General features: G+C 39.0%; 1 pseudogene; it reads left to right on the forward strand.

The window, feature by feature from the left end:
- The first annotated feature begins 2,751 nt into the window (after positions 1-2,751).
- On the forward strand, positions 2,752-4,720 carry LOC112617296 (annotated as a pseudogene).
- The last annotated feature ends 1,777 nt before the right edge of the window (positions 4,721-6,497 follow it).

The raw sequence follows: 6,497 nt of genomic DNA on the forward strand, positions 1-6,497 counted from the left end.
TGCAGCCTCGAAATTCTGACCTCAGGGATTCTCCGACCTCAGCATCCCGAGTAGCTGAGACTACAGGCCTGGTTAATTTTCTTTGAATTTTTGTACAGATGCATTGTTACCATGTTTCCCAGGCTGGTCTCGAACTCCTGGGTTCAACTCCTGCCCCCCTTGGCCTCTCAACATGCTGGGATTACAGACGTGAGTCACCGTGCCTCACCTGGAGGCAATATTTTCTAAAAAAATATTTACAGCAATGAAAATGTTGCATAAAGAGCTGCTAGACTGGGGATGAGGAGACCATCCAAGAAACTACTGCAAATTAAGAAGAAAGCAGTTGGTTAAACAGGCTGAATTCAAAGAGAACTGATCAGAAAATAATTTTGGAGGTCAGTGGGAGGAAAATGACTGCTGTTTGATGGAAGCTGCTGTTGTTATCTGGCTGCTCGGGCCTTCTGTAGGGCAGATGCCCAAATGCTGCTCTTTCTTTGATGCAGGCTCTTTTTGGATTATCTCTGAGATACACATCCAAAGGCTGTGGGGACTTCTACATTACCATTCTCTGTCATAGGTGATATTCTCTCTACCTTACTTTGCAGGGCAACCTTCAATTTTTCAGGCCTCTGTCTTGGAGGTAGACCCTACAAAACCTTTCTCTCTTGGCCCCCCCGCATTCAGACTGTTCCACGTGAGAGCCACATACCTAGACCGTCTGCTCTCCAAACTCCATGGATTTATTAGGTTCTCTCAAAGACCATCACGCTTCATTCTTGAAATAGCCTTGGATGATCTAAATAGTTTATGAAGCTTAGAAAGAATCCAGCTAGAGAATGAGATGCCACCTGAATTTTCCAACCAATCTATCCAAAGATTCCCCTTTGCTCTCTATCACTGGAGATGCATCCTGCAAATTCCCTTAGAAGGAACTTCTCTCCAAAGAATCTTAGGTGATTGCTTGTCACGTAGTAATATTTAGCAACCATTACTTTTTCTGTGTTTAGTATTCTTTGAAGTTCTTCGTGTGTGGTGGTGTTTGCTCCTTATTCCTTTCATATTATAACATTGGGGAATAATGAAGAGTATTAAGAATTAATAATTTCTCCCAAATATCTGAGTTAAAAATATATCCTCTACCTAAGTGATATCTGCACTCTCATGTATATTGCATTGCTATTCACAATGGCCAAGATTTGGAAGCAACCTGTGTCCATCAATAGATGAATGGTTAAATAAAATGTTGCACTTATACACAATGGAGTACTATTCATCCATAAAAAGGAATGAGATTCAGTCATTTGCAACGACATGGACAGAACTGAAGGTCATTATGTTACATGAAATAAACCATCCTTTTACTGACTGGATGTCTCTCTTTTTGCCCAAGACCAGTCCATCTACCACTTCACAGGTTACCATCCTTACTCCTGTTTCGTTCCTAAAACTTCAACTGCTCCCTCTCTACTGGTTCTATTCCATTGGCTTTTAAATATTCTCAAGACACTTTTATCTTTAAAAAGTTCTTCAACCATATGTCTCCCAGAGCTCATGCTCTCACCATAACTCAGTTACTGAAATACGTGTCTGTGCTCATTGTATCAACCTGCGTCGCTTCCCGGTGCATAATCTACTCATTTCGCACTAAAGGGTCCACTAACGTCATGGATGACTCTCTTTTTGTGAAATCCAGTAGATATTATCACTCTTCCCCTCTTTATTTTACCTCTTCCCCATTGTTAGTTGACTAATGTTGTCCTTTCAGAAATACTCTGGCTCTTAAGTAATCCAATTTTAACTCCTATTTTAACCTTTTCCCCAAGTTTTTAAAGATAGCATCTTAAAATGAACCATCCTAGCAGCTTTAATGAAACAACAAGCTGGAAGAATTTTTTTTCCATATTCCAGTGTGATAAACCAATCCCACAGAGGTAGGTATATCCTCATATGTGTTCCCATATTTAAAACAAAGAGAGAGAGAGAAACAGGGAGAAAGAGCGGAAGTGGGGATCACAAATAGATATCCTCAATATGCTCCATTTAGGAGGTGCTCTGGAAAAAACAAAACCCTGACTACCGTATGAAATCAAAACAGAGACACAGTAAGAGAGAGAGAGGATTTAAGTAAATTCACATGTGGGATTTTGTAACAAAAGTTGCAGAATCATGGCTGCTAGTTCTTACTGACAGATGTGGTTTGGGCTCTCTACTCCTCCTACCTTCACTATAGCTTACATTAGATGAGAAAAAGCACAAATAAGAATAATCAATAAATATTTTGATGCAGTGAGGTCTGATCCAGAATCATGGTGAGCCACTCTAAAATAGATGACTGAGCCTGCCGCTCCTTATCTTGTATTTATTCAAGGAAATGGGAATCTAGGTATTTTCAATGTTTACAGGTTTATATGGCCCAAGCTCAGTGTGTCTGTGAAAACTTCTGTTTTCTTCTGGAAGAATCAAGAAAAGATGATTTGAGAGATGATAATATCTGGTCTGCGCTGAAGCAACATTTCTATTTTGTATACAAACAATCTTTGTGTATTATTCGTAGTATCATCTCAAAGGACAGGGAAAGTTACAATAGCACTTATTCGTAAAAAACCATGAAAGCAGGCTTCTCTCCTGCCGCCCCTCCCCCGCGCGTGGGCCCAGAGGAGCGGACCCGCCTGGCTCCCCTCCCCGGCACCGAAGGGCGGGCGGAGTGCCCTGAGGAGGCAGGGATGGGAGGGCTGGGCCCACCGTGGGCCGACCCACAGGGGGGCTAAGATGCCGAACTTGGGCGCTGCCCTCAACTGCGCGCGGAGGAGCACACAGTCCGACCGGGTCTTCTTCAGGTTCCGGCGGGACCCGGCCAGATGCCAGAAGTGGGTGGAGAATTGTAGGAGTGCAGACTTAGAAGATAAAACACCTGATCAGCTAAATAAAGATTATCGATGGTGTGCCAAACATTTTGCGACCTCTATGATCTGTAGAACGAGTCCTTATAGGACAGTTCTTTGAGATAATGCAATACCAACAATATTCGATCTTACCAGTCATTTGAACAACCCACATAGTAGACACAGAAAACAAATAAAAGAACTGAGTGAAGACGAAATCAGGACACTGAAACAGAAAAAAATTGATGAAACTTCTGAGCAGGAACAAAAACATAAAGAAACCAACAATAGCAATGCTCAGAACCCCAGTGAAGAAGGGGGTGAAGGGCAAGATGAGGACATTTTACCTCTAACCCTTGAAGAGAAGGAAAACAAAGAATACCTAAAATCTCTATTTGAAATGTTGATTCTGATGGGAAAACAAAACATACTTCTGAATGAACATGAGGCTGATGAAATCCCAGAAGGTCTCTTTACTCCAGATAACTTTCAAGCGCTGCTGGAGTGCCGGATAAATTCTGGTGAAGAGGTTCTGAGAAAGCAGTTTGAGACAATAGCAGTTAAAACGTTGTTTTGTTCCAAAACACAGCAGAGGCAGTTCCAGAGATCTGTGAGAGCTGTATTCGGGAAGAAACTCTCAGAGAAGTGAGAGATTCACACTTCTTTTCCATGATCGTTGACGACGTAGTGGACATAGCAGGGTAAGAGCACCTACCTGTGTTGGTGAGGTTTGTTGATGAATCTCATAACCTAAAAGAGGAATTTGTAGGCTTCCTGCCTTATGAAGCTGAAGCAGAAATTTTGGCTGTGAAATTTCACACTATGATAACTGAGAAGTGGGGATTAAATATGAAGTATTGTCGTAACCAGGCTTACATTGTGTCTAGTGGATTTTCTTCCAAAATGAAAATTGTTGCTTCCAGACTATTAGAGAAATATCCCCAAGCTATCTACACAATCTGCGCTTCCTGTGCCAAATATGTGGTTGGCAAAATCAGTACCTGTTATGGGAGTATCCGTTGCATTAGGAACAATTGAGGAAGTGTGTTTTTTCATCGATCACCACAATTACTTTTAGAACTTGACAGTGTAATTTCTGTTTTGTTTTTTTTTTTCTTTTTTTCCAGAACAGTAAAGAAAGGGGTAAAGAACTGAAGGAAATCTGCCATTATCAGTGGACAGGCAGGCATGATGCTTTTGAAATTTTAGTGGAACTCCTGCAAGCACTTGTTTTAGGTTTAGATGGTATAAATAGTGACACAAATATTAGATGGAATAACTGTATAGCTGGCCGACCATTTGTACTCTGTAGTGCAGTAACAGATTTTGATTTCATTGTTACTATTGTTGTTCCTAAAAATGTCCTATTTTTTACAAGAGCCTTTGGGAAAAACCTCCAGGGGCAAACTTCTGATGTCTTCTTTGCAGCCGGTGGCTTGACTGCAGTATTGCATTCACTCAACAAGTGATGGAAAATATTGAAGTTTATCATGAATTTTGGTTTGAGGAAGCCACAAATTTGGCAACCAAACTTGATATTCAAATGAAACTCCCTGGGAAATTCCGCAGAGCTCACCAGGGTACTTGGAATCTCAGCTAACCTCTGAGAGTTACTATAAAGAAACCCTAAGTGTCCCAACAGTGGAGCACATTATTCAGGAACTTAAAGATATATTCTCAGAACAGCACCTTAAAGCTCTTAAATGCTTATTTCTGGTACCCTCAGTCATGTGACAACTCAAATTCAATACGTTGGAGGAACACCATGCTGACCTGTATGGTAGTGACTTACCCAATCCTGACACGTTCTCAGCGGAGCTTCGTTTTTGGAGAATCAAATGGAAACACAGGAGGAAAAATAGGTATGAAAATGAATGAAAGCGTCTTAAAGCCTATTTGGGGAACACTTTGACAGGCTAAAGATCAAGTAACTTGGCTTTGCTTAACATAAATTTTGATATAAAACACGACCTGGATTTAAGGGTGGACACATATGTTAAACTCTATACAAGTAAGTCAGAGCTTCCCACAGATAATTCAGAAACCTTGGAAAATACCTGAGAGACTTTTAAAAATAGGTTTTCTTGGCCGGACGCGGTGGCCTCTGGATAATCTACCTGTTAAATGGTCCCTGTTTGAACTCTCATGCTTTGAGGACCTATCTGTTCCTCCAGAAGAGAACATTGAAAGTCCCATGTTTCCTTCTGCGTGATCTTTGCTGGTGGCACTCTGGAATTGGTTTGGTTAAGTCATTTTAGACATAGCATTTATTATCACTGTGAATCTCTACTTGTTGGGTCTTATGAATTCTTTGAAGAAATATATTTTGAAGAGGTATGGGAGGAAGGAATACATTTTATAAAATGTTATAGTGAAGCCCACAATTGACCTTTGACTAATAGGAGTTTTAAGTATGTTAAAAATCTATACTGGACAGTTACAAGAAATTACCAGAGAAAAGCTTGTGAGCTCATCAAACAAGGACTTCAGTGTAGATTTTGTCTTTCTCAAATGAGCTTAAAGGAACAAACAAAAGTTAAAGTTTGAATGGAAGAGCCTGTTGTTTTTCCACATCTCATTGTTGCTGTTTACATTCCTTTGTGGAGCCTACATATTCCTAAGCTTTTTAGCAGGTATATGTTGAACACTTGTGTTTCAAGCTGAAGACAGAATCGGAGGCCATGGATACTGACAACTGATTTGTCTGTTTTTTTTTTTTTTTTTTCTGTGTTTTTCCATGACTCTTATCTACTGCCTCATCTTGATTTATAATCAAAACCTGGAAAACCTACAAAAATAAGTGTTGAGGTTTATCTAGAAAAATATGGAAAATATTGCTGTTATTTTTGGTGAAGAAAATCTATTTTGTATAGTTTATTTCAATCTAAATAAAATGTGATGTTTGTTTAAAAACAAACAAAAACCATGAAAGTAAAGAAATACTATGTAAGGCATCCCTTTGGCTGATGTATTTTCAAAGTAATTCCTGTGAATTTGAATTTACTTATCTCAATTTATTTATTGGAATTTACCTTATTTTAATTTTCTGTAAAAAGTACATTCCTTGACATAAAATACAATTTTGGTCTCAATTTGTGTGGGTGAGAATATTCAGTAATAGAAACCCTGCACTTTGATAAGTTCATTTCAGTTTTTTAAATGACCTTAATACTTAAGTCTCTATATATGTGTGCAGTGTAAAATGTTGGAACAAAAGAAGTCAGTGTGCATAATCTACAAAATTTCTCAAAAGAAACCATGTAATGCACCCTTTTCTCTCTAAGCTGTTTGTAAAGCTTTATTGAGTACATGTAATTCATTTGAGCTTAGTAGGCCTCTTTTGGATACCAAAATATTGATTTCAGCTTTTTATTTCCACCTTACTTTGTCTCATCAAGGAACAAGGTATTTCTTGAAGCTGCTATATCCCAAAGGGCAACATCTATTTTTTGCTACCCTCCCTTCATAATGAAGATTCAATATTCATATTGTCCTTCTTTAGCCTGCAACCTCTTCCCTTCCCAGGTGGTCTTATATATTTTATACTTTATTCTAAATCATAAAATTATAGAAAAATAAAATGTTGGGTGTGTAAATGGTCACAGAAATTACCCAGTTCAATCTTCTCATTTT

The sequence above is a fragment of the Theropithecus gelada genome, unplaced genomic scaffold, assembly GCF_003255815.1.
Source record: "Theropithecus gelada isolate Dixy unplaced genomic scaffold, Tgel_1.0 HiC_scaffold_15989, whole genome shotgun sequence".
Classification (NCBI taxonomy): Eukaryota; Metazoa; Chordata; class Mammalia; order Primates; family Cercopithecidae; genus Theropithecus; species Theropithecus gelada.